This window comes from Artemia sp. Qi Xiang Cuo, chromosome 17 (genome assembly GCF_049724085.1).
Source record: "Artemia sp. Qi Xiang Cuo chromosome 17, ASM4972408v1, whole genome shotgun sequence".
Lineage (NCBI taxonomy): Eukaryota > Metazoa > Arthropoda > Branchiopoda > Anostraca > Artemiidae > Artemia > Artemia sp. Qi Xiang Cuo.
In genome coordinates, this window is record NC_142810.1 from 60560806 (window position 1) to 60579300 (window position 18495).

The 18495-nt window shown below is 37.5% G+C and overlaps 1 protein-coding gene across 1 annotated transcript in view; it reads right to left on the reverse strand.

The window, feature by feature from the left end:
• Positions 1-18495, reverse strand: part of LOC148942427 (protein argonaute-2-like) — a 295554-nt gene that overhangs the window by 153109 nt on the left and 123950 nt on the right. The window lies entirely within an intron of this gene.

Genomic DNA, 18495 nt, shown 5'->3' on the forward strand with positions numbered 1-18495 from the left:
TTTTATAGCTTAAATAAATCAAATAATATTAACATTTTGGTTACTAAATTTCAGAATTATGTATAAGACACAATCATTTGTATTTTTTCAGTAAAGTGCAAATTATGTTCTGGCCATGGGAAGGCCTAGAAATGAGGGAAGGCATAGGGCAGAGGGCTCTAGGGGGAGGGGTTGTCATTCTTAAAGACCTAATTTCCAAAACTTTCAACTACTTTGAATAAAAAGGCTATCTAAGAGTTTTCATTGGATGTGTTTGGGGAAAAGGTGGGTGTAAGAGGAGGATTAGTTGCCCTTAAATCACTTTTGACTGTTAAAAAGGGCTCTAGCTTTTTCAATTTCGAATGAGTCCTTTTTCAAGTTTCTATGACAAAGATTTCAATAAAAACCATTTATGCCCCCTGGGCACAACTTATAATCCTTGCCCTGAAGACTGTGGGGGGAGTGTACTGCTCAAAGGTATAATTTCCAGCTGCCTGGAACAAAATAGCTATCTCACAATTTTGATTGGATGTGTTTGGGGAAATGGTGGGCGTGGAAGGGATGTTAGTTACCTTCCAATCACTTTCGACTATTAAAAAGGGCGCTAGCCATTTCAATTTCCAATTGAATGAGCCCTTTTTGAAGTTTCTAAGACCACGCTTTTTATAAAAACCTTATATGCCCCCAGGGCATAACTTATAACCCTTGCCCTGAGGGCTTTGGGGGGGGGGGGTCATCCTCAAAGACCTAATTTCCAGAACTTTCAACTACGTTGAACAAACTGGCTATCTCAAAATTTTGATTGGATGTGTTTGGGGTAAAGGAGGGTGTGAGAGGGGGGTTAGTTGCCTTCCAATCACTTTCAACTATTAAAAAGGGCATTAGCCCTTTGAATTTCAAATCGAATGAGCCTTTTTGAAGTTTCCACGAAAACGCTTTCTACAACCCTTGCCGTGAGGGCTGTTGGGGATTGTCCTCCTCAAAAACATAATTTCTACGTTGAAATCAACTACGCTGAACAAAATGGCTATCTCAAAATTTTGATTGGATGTGTTTTGGGAAATGGTGGGCGTGGAAGCGGTGTTAGTTGCCTTCCAATCACCTTTGACCATTAAAAAGAACACAAGCCACTCAAATTTCTAATTGGATGAGCCTTTTTCTAGGTTTTTACGACACGTTCTTCTATACGAAGTGCCCTGGTCTAAAGGAAAAAAAAGAATTAATAATACATTGTGCCAACATCGTTCTTATATGCCCCCAGGGCATATTCTAAAACCCTTGACTTGAGGGTTGTGGGGGAATGTCCTCCTCAAAAACAAAATTTCTATCTGGAAATCAACTACGCTGAACAAACTGGCTATATCAAAATTTTGATTGAATGTGTTTGAGGAAAGGGTGGGCGTGGAAGGGGTGTTAGCTGCCTTCCAATCACTAGCCATTACAAATTCCAATCGAATGAGCCCTTTTTGAAGTTTCTAAGACAGCTCTTTCGATACGGAGTGCCCTGGTATGGAAGAAAACAAAAAATAAATAATCCATTGTGCCAACATCGTTCTTTACTTAGCCAGCGCGAGTCTGCTGCCTATGAAAGAGGTATTGAAAAAGTAATGCTTTATGGGGATAAGAACACTAGCCGACATTTATAGAGGAGGAAAATGAGAGGGTTTCCTACATACTGTTCATCAGGATATCAGAGGTAATGCTATAGCGTTGCCAGTAAAAAAGGCCATACGGCTTTAATGTTTTATTATTATTATATTTTGTTTCCAGAGGCACTTTATGTGGAAGGGGACGTCGTATAAACTTCAAAGACGGCTCATTCGATTGGAAATCAAGAATTCTCTCGATTGGAAATCGATAATTCGAGAATCCTTTTTAAGATCAAAAGTGACCGGAGGGCAACTAGCCCCCCCCCCCATGCCCTTTTTACTCCAAATACATTCAATAAAATTTTTAGGTAGCCATTTTTTTCAAAGTTCAAAGTTCAAAGATCATATAGTTCAAAGATCATATAACAAAACTCCAGCGTCGACAAAAACCCCCAGGGCCCGGAGAAGGTTTAAAGTTATGCACTGGGGACAAGTATGGCACTTATAGAAGGGATGCTTGTATAAACTTCAGGGAGGGCTAAATTGATTGAAAATTAAAAGTTCTAGTTTTTTTTTCACAGCCAAAACTGATTGGAGGGCAACTGCCCCCCCCCCTCTACGCCCTTTTTTCCCCAAATAAATCTGATAAAAATTCTGAAATAGCCCTTTTGTAAAAAAAAGTTCAAACATCATTTAACAAAAACTTCAGTGCCACCAATATCCCCCCTAAGGCTCGGGCAAGGCGTTGTAAGTTATGCCCTGGAGGCGAATATGGATCTTATGGAAGAGGGGCTCGTATAAACTTTAGAGAGGGCTCATTTGTTTGGAAACTAAAAGTGCTAGTTCATTTTTTCTGAGTCAAAAGAGATCGAAGGGCAACAAGCCCTCCCCCCTCCCGCATCCCTTTTTCCCCAAATGCATCAGATAAAATTTTGAGATAGACATATTGTTAAAAGTGGTTCAAAGGTCAGATAACGAAAACTTCGGTGTCGACAAAACCCCTAGTGGCCTGGGGACAGGCGTTGTAAGTTTAACCCTCGGGGCATATAAGGTGCTTATGGAAGGGATGCTCGTATAAACCTTAGTTAGGGCTTGTTTGTTTGGAAATGGAATATTCTAATTGACTTTTTATGAATTAAAAGTGATCAGAGGGCAGCCAATCTATATGAAATCTATATAAACCAGTATATGAAATAGATAGTTATCCTAATCGATAATAATTTGAGTGAATAAAAGGATTAAAATTGCGCAATTACTGGATACCTGAACTGTCATCTGAGAAATTTATTCAACAGAATTTTTCTTTCAACAACATGTTTTTTGGATTTTTCGGGGGGTAGTCAATCACCCCCTTGCGAGTAAGTCTCGTTTAATGATGCTTAAAAACAAAAAATTAGTTCGTGCATATCGCCAAATTATATAATGAATATTCCAGTATCCCAAGTCAAGTTCGACCAAGCTAATGAACTCCAAAACGAAAAAATAGATCGAGTACTTAGTCAGTAGGGTGATTTAATAACTGCAATTAACAATTTGTCTGCTGAAATGCTCTGAAATGAGGCTTTAGCAAGATATAGAAAAATAGCCGAATAAGAAAGGTCACTTGAAGAGCAAAAACAGAAGAACTCGTGGATCGAGCGTCAAATGCTATTAATTAAAGTGAAAGAAAGAAGTTCGAACTTGATCCTACACGGCTTACCGACGGATAATAATCCGAATCAATCCCTTGAAGCTCACGTGAAATATCTACTTAAGAATACCTTAAAAATTGAGTCATCTGTGTCAATTAACAAATGTAATCACTTAGGAGGAAAAACTGTCAATATTACGAATAGCCGCCGTAATCAAAGTCAAACACGTAAACCGGCAGTTAATCCAGTGCTAATTAGGCTCAGGAATGAAGCTGAAGCTTATCTAGTTATGCAAAACGTATCCAAGCTTAAGGGCTCGTGAATAAAATTTGCACGGACCTTCCTCCCGCACTTAACGCTTTACGCACAGGATCCTCACTAAAGCAAAAGAGATGAAGGAGTCTGGAATGATTATTGCTTCTCGGGTGAAAAATAAAGGAACCCATGTAGCGCTTGAGATAAAAAAAAATGTTTCGGTGATATGGGAGAGAGCTGATCAATAAGTGAATAGGATAGTAGTAATCTGAGTTTATATTTATAAGATATTGTGGAGTATTTTGTTTATTTTGTGTCTAGTGCTCAGGTTCTTAAGTTAGTTGATAATTTATGATTGTTTGAAGAGTACGGTTTATCTTATTTTTGGAGGCCCGTTCGCAAAAGCATCATAATGAGTATTATGTGGTTTTTGTCTTACTTCGTTTTTTTTTGTTATCAAACCTGTTATATCTAATTTCCGTACTTTATCCCACACTATTCCTGATTTTTCTTATATAAGGTTTTCATGTTATAAAGTTCTAGTTTTTTGTTTATGTTTGTCTCTTTCAGATGAAGTTCTGGTTACAATTGTGTCTTCTTTGACTCTCCGTATGGTTGGTAAGTCACTTTTTGTATATATATATATATATGTATGTGTATATATGTATATGTATGTATGTGTGTGTATATATATATATATATATATCACTTAGTTATATATTTCTGTATATAACTTATATGACTAGTCATTGAGTTACACATATTTATAAGAAGTAGGCTAAATATGTCACTCAGTTATATATTTCTGTATATAACTTATATAGGCCTAGTCAGTGAGTTACACATATTTATAAGTAGTAGGCTAAATATGTCACTGAGTTATATATTTCTGTATATAACTTATATAGGCCTAGTCAGTGAGTTACATATATTTTAAGTAGTAGGCTAAATATGTAACTGAGTTATATATTTCTGTATATAACTTATATGCCTAGTCAGTCAGTTACACATATTTATAAGTAGTAGGCTAAATATGTCACTCAGTTATATATTTCTGTATATAACATATATAGGCCTAGTCTGTGAGTTACACATATTTATAAGTAGTAGGTTTAATGTGTCACTGAGTTATATATTTCTGTATAACTTATATAGGCCTAGTTAGTGAGTTATGTATATTTATAAGTAGTAGGTAAAATATGTCACTGAGTTATTGCCTTTGCAAAACAAGAGTGATCCGTTTATCTGGCCTCCCCCAGGCTATTCAGCATGTCCCCAGGTGGCGATAGGGGAACGCTCTACAGATATGTAGGGTACCTCCCTAGGAGGCATGGACCAAGGGGGGACCTTGTCCCTGGGGGTCCATAATAGAATCTGGGGTACCCTTGCCCGGGGTCATATATACAGGCGGAGGAGGAAGAAGGCCCCTCAAATGTACACTCAAAAGGGCCCACTGGTTTATCCACAAGTCCCTTGAGTTGCAAACCTTCTCCCAGTAATGGGTTAAATTGCGTGGTGATGCAGAACACCATCGCGAGAGGATCCTCTATAGGAGGACAACTGTGGCAGGACGTAAGATCCAGATCTATAGACAACAGCCTCTGCAAAGGGCTGCCTCGATCTTTTCGGGGTACCTGCAAGACGAGGGACCTTGCGGTCAACTCTATTCCTACTTGAGGAGTGGCGCCCCTCGAGGAAATTATAGCCTAGTAAACGACACAGCATTCGCACGGGATTCTGACTAATGGATAATTCTTCTGGGATTGGTATGTTTTGACGGGCGTCTTCGGGCTGCTCTTCCTAGCTAATCTATCTATTACGGGTTGCCTCCCCGTAGTAGCATAATATTTGTAGGCATGAATATATAATGAGTCGGAGGTAATAGGCTTGAGATTGGCAGTGCAGGATTTCGACTCCTGTTGATAGAAGAGCATCGCCAAGCGCTGAAAACCATGTTGTGACCAAGATGGACCCAGGATTGCACAAAACCTCCATTCTTGGAGGTCCCAGGGACTTCTTGCTGTCCGGTTTTAAGCCGGCTTAAGTACTTCGGTGTAGACTTGAGAAGATATGTGATCTCCGTCCTGCACTGGTATCCAGGATCATTGCTTTTCCTGAGGCGAAAAAAATTTCAATGATTTAAAGAACATGAAAATTGGAACTTGGAATGTTACGACATTAAAAAATGACTATCGTATCGACATTTTGACTGACGAATTCAGACGATTCGAACTAGATCTATTAGGAGTTTCAGAAACTCATATCCCAGGGGTAGGAAGCATGAAATTAGGTGATATAGAATTTGTTTACTCAGGCACGAAGGATGGGTTACATAGACAGGGAGTAGGGCTCATGATGAATAAGGAAGCTGCTAAGTCTTGTTTAGGCTGGGAAGGTATTAATAATAGAATACTAATTCCTCATTTTATGACTAGTAAGTTCAAGGTATCAGATATAGTAGTATACGCCCCTGTAGAACCGACTGATGGAGATACTAGTGACTCAGATAAATTCTACTTACAGTTACAGGAGCAAATAGACAAGGTCCCACGTATAAATATGATGTTATTGCTGGGAGATTTTAACGCCCAGGTTGGTAGAAATAAGGATAGATGGTATCCCAACTTAGGTAAATTTGGTGTAGGAAAAGAAAACAGTAATGGATACAGACTTTTGCAATTTTGTAGGTATAACAATCTAGTTATAACCAATACGGTGTTTGGTCATAAAATGGCTCATAAGCTAACATGGTATTCACGTGATGGTAAGACAGCAAACCTTATTGAATATGTTATAGTAAACCGAAGACTGACAGGATCAATACAAGATACTAGGGTATATAGGAGTGCTGTTATTGATGTTAAAAGTAAATATCACCATCTAGTAGTGTCAAGGGTTAATTTAAAGCTGAAATATTGGAAGGGTAATTGCCTCCCAGTAATTTATGATGTTAGTAGACTCCAGGATGAGAATTTGAGAGAAACTTTCCAGGAACAGTTGAATACTAAACTTGAAAGTTTAAAATTTGATAATGTAGAAGATGGTTGGAATAATTTTAGAAAAATAATTTGTGAAGTTGCTGAAGGTGTATTAGGGAAGAAAGCTAGAACTGCAGCTAAGGATATTAGTGAAAAAGCTTTAAGTTTAATAGAAAGGAGAAAGGACTTGTACAAGAATTATCTGAGTGATAGATCACATGAAAACAAAAGAAATGTAAAGAAAGTGGAGAAAGCATTGAAATATGAACTAAGGAGGTGTGAAGTGGAGGCCATGGATAAAATTGCCGAGGATTTAGAAGATGCAGCTAGACGGCATAATAGTAAAATATTGTACTGGCACGTTAACAAATTGAGAGGTAGTAGTCAATCCGGACTTGTCCCAGTTAAAGATAGGAATGGGGTGGCAATTAGCGATAAGACAAAAGCTAAAGCAAGATGGGCCGAACATTTTGAGAATTTGCTTAACCGAGATAGAGTTGCAGGAAAAAATATAGAGGAAAATGAAAAAGTTTGTGATACCTTGGATGTGAAGGAAGATTTGTTTTGTGAGGAGGAATTAGAAACAGTACTAAAAGGATTAAAGAATAATAAGGCTCCAGGTGCTGATAGGGTAGTAAATGAGTTTCTTAAATATGGTGGCTCTGAGGTTAGAAATAAGTTATTGGAGATTATGAATATGATTTTTGAAAAAGGGGAAGTACCTAATGATTTTAGGAAAACCTTAATTAAGCCACTTTATAAGAAAGGTGATAAAAGTGAGTGTGGTAATTATCGAGGCATTAGTCTGGTCTCTGTAGGTAGCAAATTGCTTAGTAATATGATACTTTTTAGACTGAGAGATGCCGTAGACAAAGTTTTAAGAGAAGAGCAGTGCGGTTTTAGAAAAGGTAGAGGATGTGTTGACCAAATTTTCACTCTTAGGTTAATAATTGAGAAGTGCCTAAGTTTTCAAACACCTTTGGTTCTCAGTTTTATAGATTATGAGCAAGCGTTCGATTCTGTTGATAGAGGAGCTTTAGTAAAGGTTTTATCCTTGTATGGTATACCAGACAAATACATTAAAGTGATTAGTGCTATGTACGAGAATAACACTGCTGCAGTTAAGGTAGTAAATGAGGTTAGCAGCTGGTTTTTTATTAAATCACGAGTTAAGCAGGGTTGTGTTCTATCCCCCTTTATATGGATTATTTTGATGGACTTTGTTTTAAGGAGCACAGGAAAGGCAATGGGAGACCACGGAATCAAATGGGGAGGAAAAAGTCTCCTGGACTTGGATTATGCTGATGATTTAAGCATCCTAGATGAAAGTGTGAGCAAAATGAATGAAGTTTTAGAGGCTTTGCGAGTTCAGGGTGCTAGTATTGGTTTGAAAATTAATGTTAGGAAGACCAAGTCACTAAGGCTAGGAATAAGTGAAGATGAAAAGGTGACGTTGGGTAATGAAAAGATTGATCAGGTGGGCAGTTTCACTTACCTTGGTAGTATTATTAGTAAAGATGGTGGGAGCAGTGAAGATGTTAAAAATAGAATAGCCAAGGCTCAGGGTGTTTTTTCACAGTTAAAAAAAGTCTGGAAGAATAGGAAGATAAGTCTGCAAACCAAGATTAGAATCTTAGAAGCTACAGTGATGACAGTGGTCAAATATGGCTCTGAAGCATGGACGCTCCGAAAAGCGGATGAAGATTTGCTAGATGTTTTCCAGAGAAATTGCTTAAGGATTGTTCTGGGTACCCGGCTGACTGACCGTATTTCAAACAATAGGCTATACGAAAAATGTGGTTCAATACCGCTTTCTAGGTCTATAATGAAAGAAAGGTTGAGGTGGTTAGGGCATGCTGTTCGGATGAAGGATGACAGATTGCCGAAGATTGTTCTTTTCGGCCAACCATCTAGGGCTAAACGGAAAGCAGGTCGTCCCCGTCTGGGTTGGGAGGACGTCATAAAGAAAGATTTAAAGGAAATGGGAACTTCGTGGGCGGGTGTAAAAAGGGAGGCTTTGAATAGATTGGGGTGGAGGAGGAGCGTGCGTAGCTGTGATGGCCTCAGGCGGCTTGGTGCTGCGATGAGTTGTTAGTAGTAGTAGTAGTAGAAAATTGCGTCATCTGTGTCAATTAACAAATATTACCGCTTAGGAGGAAAAACTGTCAATATAACGAATAGACGCCGTAATCAAAGTCAGACACGTAAACCGGCAGTTAATCCAGTGCTAATTAGGCTCAGGAATGAAGCTGAAGCTTATCTAGTTATGCAAAACGTATCCAAGCTTAAGGGCTCGTGAATAAAATTTGCACGGACCTTCCTCCCGCACTTAACGCTTTACGCACAGGATCCTCACTAAAGCAAAAGAGATGAAGGAGTCTGGAATGATTATTGCTTCTCGGGTGAAAAATAAAGGAACCCATGTAGCGCTTGAGATAAAAAAATTATTCTGTGATATGGGAGAGAGCTGATCAATAAGTGAATAGGATAGTAGTAATCTGAGTTTATATTTATAAGATATTGTGGAGTATTTTGTTTATTTTGTGTTTAGTGCTCAGGTTGTTAAGTTAGTTGATAATTTATGATTGTTTGAAGAGTACGGTTTATCTTATTTTTGGAGGCCCGTTCGCAAAAGCATCATAATGAGTATTATGTGGTTTTTGTCTTACTTCGTTTTTTTTTGTTATCAAACCTGTTATATCTAATTTCCGTACTTTATCCCACACTATTTCTAATTTTTCTTATAGAAAGTTTTCATGTTATAAAGTTCTGGTTTTTGGTTTATGTTTGTTTCTTTTAGATTAGGTTCTGGTTACAATTGTGTGTCCTTTGACTTTGTGTGTGATTGATAAGTCACTTTTTGTCAATAAGTATACCCAGCATCGAGATAATGGATGATAGACTTCGTAATTTCGAGGAGCTTCTCCTAGATTTAGCTAAATATTTGAGAATTTATGCAAGGATTACGATTTTTTTGATATGATGGTTCATTCTATCCCAAAAAATAAATATCTACTCCCCACCCAAGGTTTAAATAAAGGCGCTAAATTTAGAATGGCATTTTTGAACTGTCGCGGGTTACTAAATATTTTTGACTGAATATCCCTGTTTGTCTGTCATCATAATATAGATGTCTTCGCCTCTTGTGAAACATTTTAAAATGATTCGACAAAGATATTTATTAATAAACAGGATTATACTTTTTTTCATAAGAATCGGATTAATAAAAAACAGGGAGGGGTGGTTTTTTTCATTAAATCAACAATTCAGTCAGATCTGGTGAGTGAATTTGATCACCTATCATAAGCAGCGCGCTAGCGCTGCTTACGTAAACAACGATGTGGGCATAATGTGTTGTTTTTTTTTGTTTTTTTTCCCCATACCCGGGAATTTCGTATCGAAGGAGTTGTCGTAGAAAGTTCAAAAAGGGCTCATTCAATTGGAAATTTGAGTGGCTAGTGCCCTTTTTAATAGTCGAAAGTGATTGAAGGGTAACTAGACCCCCACGCCCATAATTCCCCCAGCCACATCGAATCAAAATTTGGAGATAACCAATTTGTTCAGCTTAGTTGATTTCCAGATAGAAAATATCTTTTTGAGGAGGACACTCTCCCACAACCCACGGGGCAAGGGTTTTAAGTTATGGCCTGGGGGTATACAAGGTTTTTATAGAAAGCGTTGTCGTAGAAACTTCAAAAAAGGCTCATTCGATTGGGAATTCAAAGGGCTGGTGCATTTTTTTAATAGTCGAAAGGGATTGGAGGGCAAGTAGCGCCCCCCCCCCCACCACTTCAGTAATTCCCCCAAACACATCCAATCAAAATTCTGATATAGCCATTTTGTTCACCGTATTTGATTTCCAGATAGAAAATATGTTTTTGAGGAGGACACTTCCCTACATTCCTCGGGGCAAGGGTTTTAATATATGCCCTGGAGGTATATAAGGTTTTTATAGAAGGCTTTGTCGTAGAAACTTCAAGAAAGGTTAATTCGATTTGAATCAACCTTTGATGTCTAGATAGAAAATATGTTTTTGAGGAGGACACTTCCCTACATTCCTCGGGGCAAGGGTTTTAAGTTATGCCCAGGGGCATATAAGGTTTTTATAAAAGACGTTGCCGTAGAAACTTCAAAACAGGCTCATTCGATTGGAAATTCAAAGGGCTAGTACCCTTTTTAATAGTTGAAAGTGATTGGAGGGCAACTAGCCCCCCCCCACGCTCATCATTCCCCAAAACACATCCAATCAAAATTTTTAGATAGCCATTTCGTTAAGCGTAGTTGATTTCCGGATAGAAAATATTTTTTTAGGAGGACCACAACCCTCAGGGCAAGGGTTTTGTTTTATGCCCTGGGAATTTATGAGGTTTTTATAGAAGGCGTTGTCGTAGAAACTTCAAAAAGGCTCATTCGATTGGAAATTAAAAGCGCTAGTACTCTTTTTAATAGTCGAAAGTGATTGGAAGGCAAATAGCCCCCTCCCCACGGCCATCATTCCCCCAAACCCATCCAATAAAAATTTTGGTATAGCCATTTTGTTCAGCGTAGTTAATTTCCAGATATAAAATATGTTTTTGAGGAGGACACTTCCCTACAACCCTCGGGGTAAGGGTTTTAAGTTATGCCCTGGGGGTATATAAGGTTTTTTTAGAAGGCTTTGTCATATAACCATCAAGAAAGGTTAATTGGATTTGAAATTCAAAGAGCTATTACCCTTTTCTAATATTAGAAAGTGATTGGAGGGCAACTAGCCCCCACCACGCTCATCATTCCCCCTAACACATCCAGTCAAAATTTTGAGATAGCCGTTTTGTTCAACGTACTTTATTTTCAGATAGCAATTATGTTTTCGATGAGGACATTCCCCCACAGCCCTCAGGGCAAGGGTTTTAAGTTACACCCTGGGGGCATATAAGGATTTTAAAAAAGGTGTTTTTGTGAAAACTTCAAAACAGGCTCATTCGATTGGAAATGTAAACGGCTAGTATCCTTTTAATAGTCGAAAGTGATTGGAGGGCAACTAGCCCCTCTCCTCCCAACGCCCATCATTCCCCCAAACACATCCAATAAAAATTTTTAGATAGCCATTTCTTTCAGCGTAGTTGATTTCCAGATAGAAAGTATGTTTTTGAGGAGGACACTCCCCCATAGCCCTCAGGGCAAGGGTCTTGTTTTATGCCCTGGGGGCATATGAGGTTTTTATAGAAGGCGTTGTCGTAGAAATCTCAAAATAGGCTCATTCGATTGGAAATTCAAAGTGCTTGTACCCTTTTTAATAGTCGAAAGTTATTGGAGGGCAACTACCCCCTCCCCCACGCCCTTCATTCCCCCAAACACATCCAATCAAAATTTTGAGATAGCAATTTTGTTCAGCGTAGTTGATTTTCGGATAGAAAATATGTTTTAGAGGAGGACACTCCCCCATATCCATCAGGGCAAGGGTTTTAAGTTATGCCCTGGGGGTATGTAAGGTTTTTATAGAAGGCGCTGTCGTAGAAACTTTAATAAAAGCTCATTTGACTGGAAATTCAAAGGGCTAGCGCCCTTTTTAATAGTCGAAACTGATTGGAGGGCAATTAGCCCTCCCACACCCATCAGTCCCCCAAACACATCCAATAAAAATTTCGAGAGAGCCATTTTGTTAAGGGTAGTTGATTTCCAGATAGAAAATATATTTTTAAGGAGGAAACTCACCCAGAAACCTCAGCGCAAGGATTATAAGTTATGCCCTGGGGGCATATAAGGTTTTATTGAAATCTTTGTCGTAGAAACTTGAAAAGGGTTCATTCGATTTGAAATTCAAAGGACTAATACCGTTTTTAATAGTCAAAAGTGATTTGAGGGCAACTAACCCCCCTCTCTCGCCAACCTTTTCCCAATAATTTTTAGATAGCCATTTTATTCAACGTAGTTACGTAGTTACGCCTTTTTTAATAGTTGAAAGTGATTGGATAGCGACTAACGCCCCTCTGACACCCACCATTTTCCCAAACACATCCAATCAAAATTTTGAGATATCCATTTTGTTCAACGTAGTTGAAAATTATTGAAATTAGGTCTTTTAGGATGATAAACCCCTCAGAGCCCTCAGTGCAAGGGTTGTAAGTTATGCCCTGGGGGCATCTAAGGCTTATATATAAAGTTGTTGTATATGATTTATAGAATAGATTTTAGTCTTCCTCAAATCCAATTTTTATATGTTTAAAAACTAAATGTTTACTTAAGATTAAATTAAACTGCACCATGATAATGATAATTCCCAATAAGGCATCTCACCAGTATCCCAAGAACGACTGAGGGTATTACATTGAAACATTTGGGGCTACTTCTGCTCTTAAAATTTAACCAAATCAAAATAGCGTTAGTGTATCAAAGCTATCAAAGAAAGTAAACAGATTTTTTTCCGAATGGTATCAAGTTTTCCATTACAGGTCAACTAGAGAAATTATGAAACTAAATTAAAAAGTACTAAGTACAATACAAATGAAAGTGCATTGTCAGTTTATTATACATATACTGATATTTAGTAATCCAAATGTTAATATTAATTCATTTATTAAAGCTATAAAAGTAAAAACATTAATATTTTTTCAGTAAAGTGCAAATTTTGTTCTGGCCTTGGGAAGGAATAGGGATTGTGCGCCCATCTTATGTTAATTTCTGCTCGTTTTGAGTTTGACTCGGTTAATTATTGTAATTTCTGTTCGTTTTGGGTTTCATTTATTTATCAATGCTGAATTGTGGCATTGTCACGCTTGGTAGATTATTTGATTTTAGTTTTGCCCATTTTTTGTTTAATGGAGTTCTTTACTTTTCTTTGAAAAAATTATTTTGTGGAAAAAATTTTTAATTAATATCTTGAAATGGCGTTTGAATTTTTGGCAGTTAAAATAGATGTAAATGGTATGAAAATTTTGTGTTGTGTTTTTTACCGGCCTCAAAGTTCTCCTACTTCAAAATTCATGGAACTTCTTGATGATTTTGCGCTTATTGCTTCGAAAAAGTACCCAAAAATAGTTATCATGGGTGACTTTAACATTGATTTATATAATTCTAATAATTCTAGTGGTAATTTCCACGGAATCGCTTCTTACGGGGCTTACTTTTTATCAGTTTGCCTGTCTGGTGGTCTTTTACCAGCTTACAGAGTCCCAACAAGAATAACAAAAGATTCTTCTTCCCTTATTGATAATTTGTTTTCGAATCTGGAACTAAAGTCTAGTGATGTGGTTATTGAAGATTTTTCAGACCATTTGATGCTTGTGACCGACCTTCACTTGATTACAGAGTTTAATAGGCCTACTAAAAGAAAAATGGGGATGACTAACAGAAACTCCTTAAGTAAACTTAAAGTATTGCTTTCTTCAAATGATTTTTCTTCTTGTTTAGAGTCTTCGGACCCTGATTTTGCTGCTCAATTTTTTGGGAATCAGTTTAAACGTTGTTTCAATAATGCTTACCGTCTCCTCCAAATATCAAGAAGAAATAGTATAAAGCCGATTAAGCTTTGGGTATTTCCTGGATTGCTGGTATTAATAAAAAATAAGAATCTGTTATATAATGCATACTTAATGCATCCATCTGAAGTTAAATTAGCTGAATTTTGCAGATACAAAAATTATTTAACAGAAATTTTAAGATCAGCAAAAAGTCTTTCACCAAAGCATTTGTTGCGGAAGCATTACTTCGCCATAGCATTTGTTGAAGCAGAAGGGTCCCCCAAGAAGATATGGGAAATAATTAATAAGTGCTTAGGAAAGCATAAGACCCATGATCTTCCTGATGAATTAATATCTGAAGATGGAACTAAACTTGCTACAGGGAAAGTAGAAGTTGTCAATACATTAAATATGCACTTTGCAAAAATTGATGAGGAAACCGCGTCAACTGCTGGAAACAACCTGGCCAGCCATCTGGATAATGAGACTGGAGAGGACTTTCAATCATATCTACCCTTGTCTCACAATTGCTCCATTTTTCTTACTCCTGTAACCCCAGATGACCGTTTACTTACAACAAACCTTTTAAAGAATGGATCTTCGGAAGGGATTGATGGGTCAACTACTAATCTGATTAAGTGCGAGCAACAAATATTGTAATCCCGCTTTCCCGTGTGTTCAAGCTCTGTTTTAAAACCTGAAGATTTCCTTCTTGTTTCAAGTCTGCAAGAATTATCTCTTTGTATAAAGAAGGAGACCCGAAGAACCCAACAAACTATCGGCCGATTTCAATCCTGTCTACATTTGAGAAGTTTCTTGAAAAGTGCCTACATAACCGTATAGTCAGCTTTTTAATGAAATCTAAATTTTTTAGTCCGATGCAATTTGAGTTCCGGGAGTCTCACTCTACTGAGCATGCTATTATGGCAATGACTCAGTTTGCTCATGACGCCCTCGACAAAGGTGATATTCCTGCTACAATTTTTATTGACATTAAAAAGGCATTTGATACGATTTCCCATAATATATTACATACTAAACTTGATGACTGTGGCATAAGAGGCCCAGTTAATGACTTGGTAATGTCATACCTAAAAAACCAAAATCTGTATATAGACGGAGGCAATACTTCTTCCTCATGAGTATCTCAATCTCAGTAAGTTGGAGTCCCACAATGCTTTTTTTTGGGTCCACTCCTATTTCTTATCTATATTAATGATATCAGTAATAACATCAAAGATATTAGCCTTAACACATTAGTCGCCGATGACACGGCATGCAATGTCAGCAGCTACGACTCTAGATCTTTGAAGATTAGATTAGAATCAGCACTGAAGAGGCTTCTCTTATGGTTTTAGAGAAACAAATTGACTATTAATTGTACTAAGAAAAAATTCATCATCTTCTCTCGTACTGCGAAAACAGCACCGAAAATTATGATGATTAATATTCAAGGCCTACCCATTGAAATTGAAAGATTTGATGATATTAAATATCTCGGGATAATACTGGATTCAAGTTTATTATTTAAAAGCCATGTAATTTGGCTTCGAATGAAACTGGCAAGAAATATTGGAATGATGAACCATCTGAAATTTTTTCTGCCGTTTTTCGCCCTGAAATCTCTTTATCATTCTCTAGTGCATTCAAATCACTCTCCCATTATTTTTTGAATACTTTTAAAACTCAAATTCTTCCTCTTCAGAGGCAACAAAATAAAGTTCTGCGTCTATTGAAAAAATGCCTGCCTAGCCCATTTTCTTACCCTGGTAAATCGATCACAAAAAGTATGTATCAAATTTTAAATATCCTTCCACAGGATCCTTTCCATTCTGTTCTTTATATGATTAAACACGTTCAAGGTCTTTTGACTGACTATTTTTATTTGCATAATAATTTTTTTCTGGATGATAATCAGGCTTTGCATGCATATTGGACCCGTGGCAGTTCTGTAGTCTGTTAGACTTTAATAAAATCTGAAATGTCCCGTTTTTCACCAAGGCATAGTATTATCTTAAATGGAATAAATTTCATAGTTTTGTAGATTTGAATAAATCGTTGGTTAATAATAAAATTAGATTAATAAATCATTTAATCAGTAATTATTTATTTGATTTATTTTCTGGGGTGGATGCTCCTCATTTCACTTTATTTGTTTGGTTATTTTGATGTTATTCAGATTTTGTTTGTTGTTACAATATGGAGAGTTCAAGAGCAATCTTTTTTATTGTTTTTATTGTGTAGTGTATATAAACCCACACACGAGTTATTCTCACTGTGGGTCATTAATTTGATAGTTTTGTCAAAAAATTTTTATTGATTAAAAAAGAACTTGAACCTCCCCCCCCCCCCCCGCCAATACCCTTTTTTTCTCAAATGCATCAAATAAAAATTTTTACGTGGATATTTTTTTAAAATAGTTCAACGGTCAGATAACAAACACTGGTGTCGAGAAAGCCCACCAGAGAAGGCCTCGAGAAGGCCCTGGGGCAGGCGTTGTAAGTTATGCCTTGGGGTATATGAGGTTCTTATTGAAGGGATGCTCGTGTAAACTATAGATATGGCTCATTTGATTTGAAATTAAAAGTTGTAGTTCCCTTTAAAGAGTCAAAAGTTATTGGAGGGTACATAGCCTTCCCCCTCGCGTTCTTTTCTCCCCCAAATGCATCAGATCAAAATTTTGAGATAGCCATTTTGTCGAAAAGAGTTCAAACGTCAGATAACAAAATTTCCAGTGATGATACAACCCCCCAGGGCCCGGGGACTGACCTTGTAAGTTATGCCCTGGGGGAATATATGTTTCTTTTGGAAGAGATGCTCGAATAAACTTCAGAAAAGGCTCAATTGTTTGTAAAGTGAAAGTTTTTGTTTACTTTTTAAGAGTAAAAAGAAATCGCAGGGCAACTAGCCCCTCCTCCACGCCCCTTTTCCTCAAATGCATCAGATAAATATTTAGATAGCCTTTGTTCAAAATAGTTATAAATTTAGATAACAAAAACATGGTTTCAACACAGCCTCCCAGGCCATTTTGGGCAGGCATTGTAAGCTATGCCCTGGGGACTTTTCTTATGGAAGGGATGCTCGCATAGACTTCAGAGAGGGCTCATCTGTTAGGAAAGTGAAAGTTCTAGTTCACTTTTCAAGAGTTAAAAGAGATTGGAGGGCAACTAGTCCCCTCCCCCTCTCATGCCTTTTTTCCCCAAATGCATCAGACAAAAATTTTGAGATAGCTATTTTATTAAAAACAGTTAAAAAAAAGCAGATAACTATGTCTATGGTATCAACAAAACCCCCCTTGGTCCAGGGGCAGTCATTGTAAGTGATGCCCTAGGGACATCTATGGTTCTAGTGGAAAGATTGCTTGTATAAACTTCAGAGAGGGCCCATTTGATTGTAAATTTGAAAGTTTTAGTTCAACTTTTATGAATCAAAAGAGATTCAATGGCAACTAGCCCCCCAAATATTTTTCTCTCTCCCAAACCCTTCTGATAAAAATTTGCTAGCCTTTTTTCTTAAAACAGTTCAAACATCAGATAAAAAAAACTCCAGTATCAACACAACCCCTCAGGACCCGGGGGCAAGCTTTGTAAATTATGTCTGAGGGTATACATGGTTCTTATGGAAGGGACACTCGTATAAACTTCAAAGAGAGCTCATTTGATTGGAAATTGAATTATACGGCTAATTGGAAATTGGAAATTGGTCATACGGTAAAGGCCCTACGGCTCCAATGTTTTAATATTCATTTAATTTCCCAGAATTAAATTCATTAATTTCATTTAATTTCCCAGAGGCAATTAATATTGAAGGGGTTGTCACATAAGCTTCGGAGGGGCTCACTCGGTTGAAAATTGGAATTTCTAGTGTCCTCTTTAAGAATGAAAAATGATCAGAGGGCAACTAGCCGCTTACACCCTTTTTACCCAAATGCGTTCGATAAAAGCATTGAGACAGTCATTTTGTTAAAAATAGTTGAAAGATCATATAACATAGTCTCCGGTGCCGACACAATCCCCCAGGGTCCTGCACCAGGTTTTGTAAATTATGCCATGAGGCATATATGGTTCTTATGGAGAGGATCCTTGTATATACTTCAGAAAGGGCTCATTTGATTAGAAATTTAAAGTTATAGTTCACTTTTTAAGAGTCAAAAGAGATGGAAGGGCAACTAGTCCCTCCCCACCACACTCTTTTTTCCTCAAACCCATCCGATAAGATCTTTCAGATAACCATTATTTAAAAATAGTTCAAAGATCATAAAATGAAAAATCAGGGGTCAGCACCACCCCCCTCCACATATATGGCATATATGGTTCTTATGGAAAGGAAGCTCGTATAAACCTCAGAGAGGCCTCATTTGATTGGAAATTGAAAGTTCTGGTTCCGTTTTAGAGAGTAAAAAGAGATGCGATAGCAACTACCCCCCTCTCCCACGTCTTTTCCCACGAATCCAATTGAAAAAAAAAATTGAGACAGGCATTTGTTAAAAATAGTTCAAAGGTCAGATAAGAAAAGTTTCGATACCAGGAAATAGGGGCAGGTGTTCTACGTTTTGCCCTGGTGCATATATGATTTTTATGGAAGGGATGCTTGTATAAACTTCACAGAGGGCTCATTTGATTAC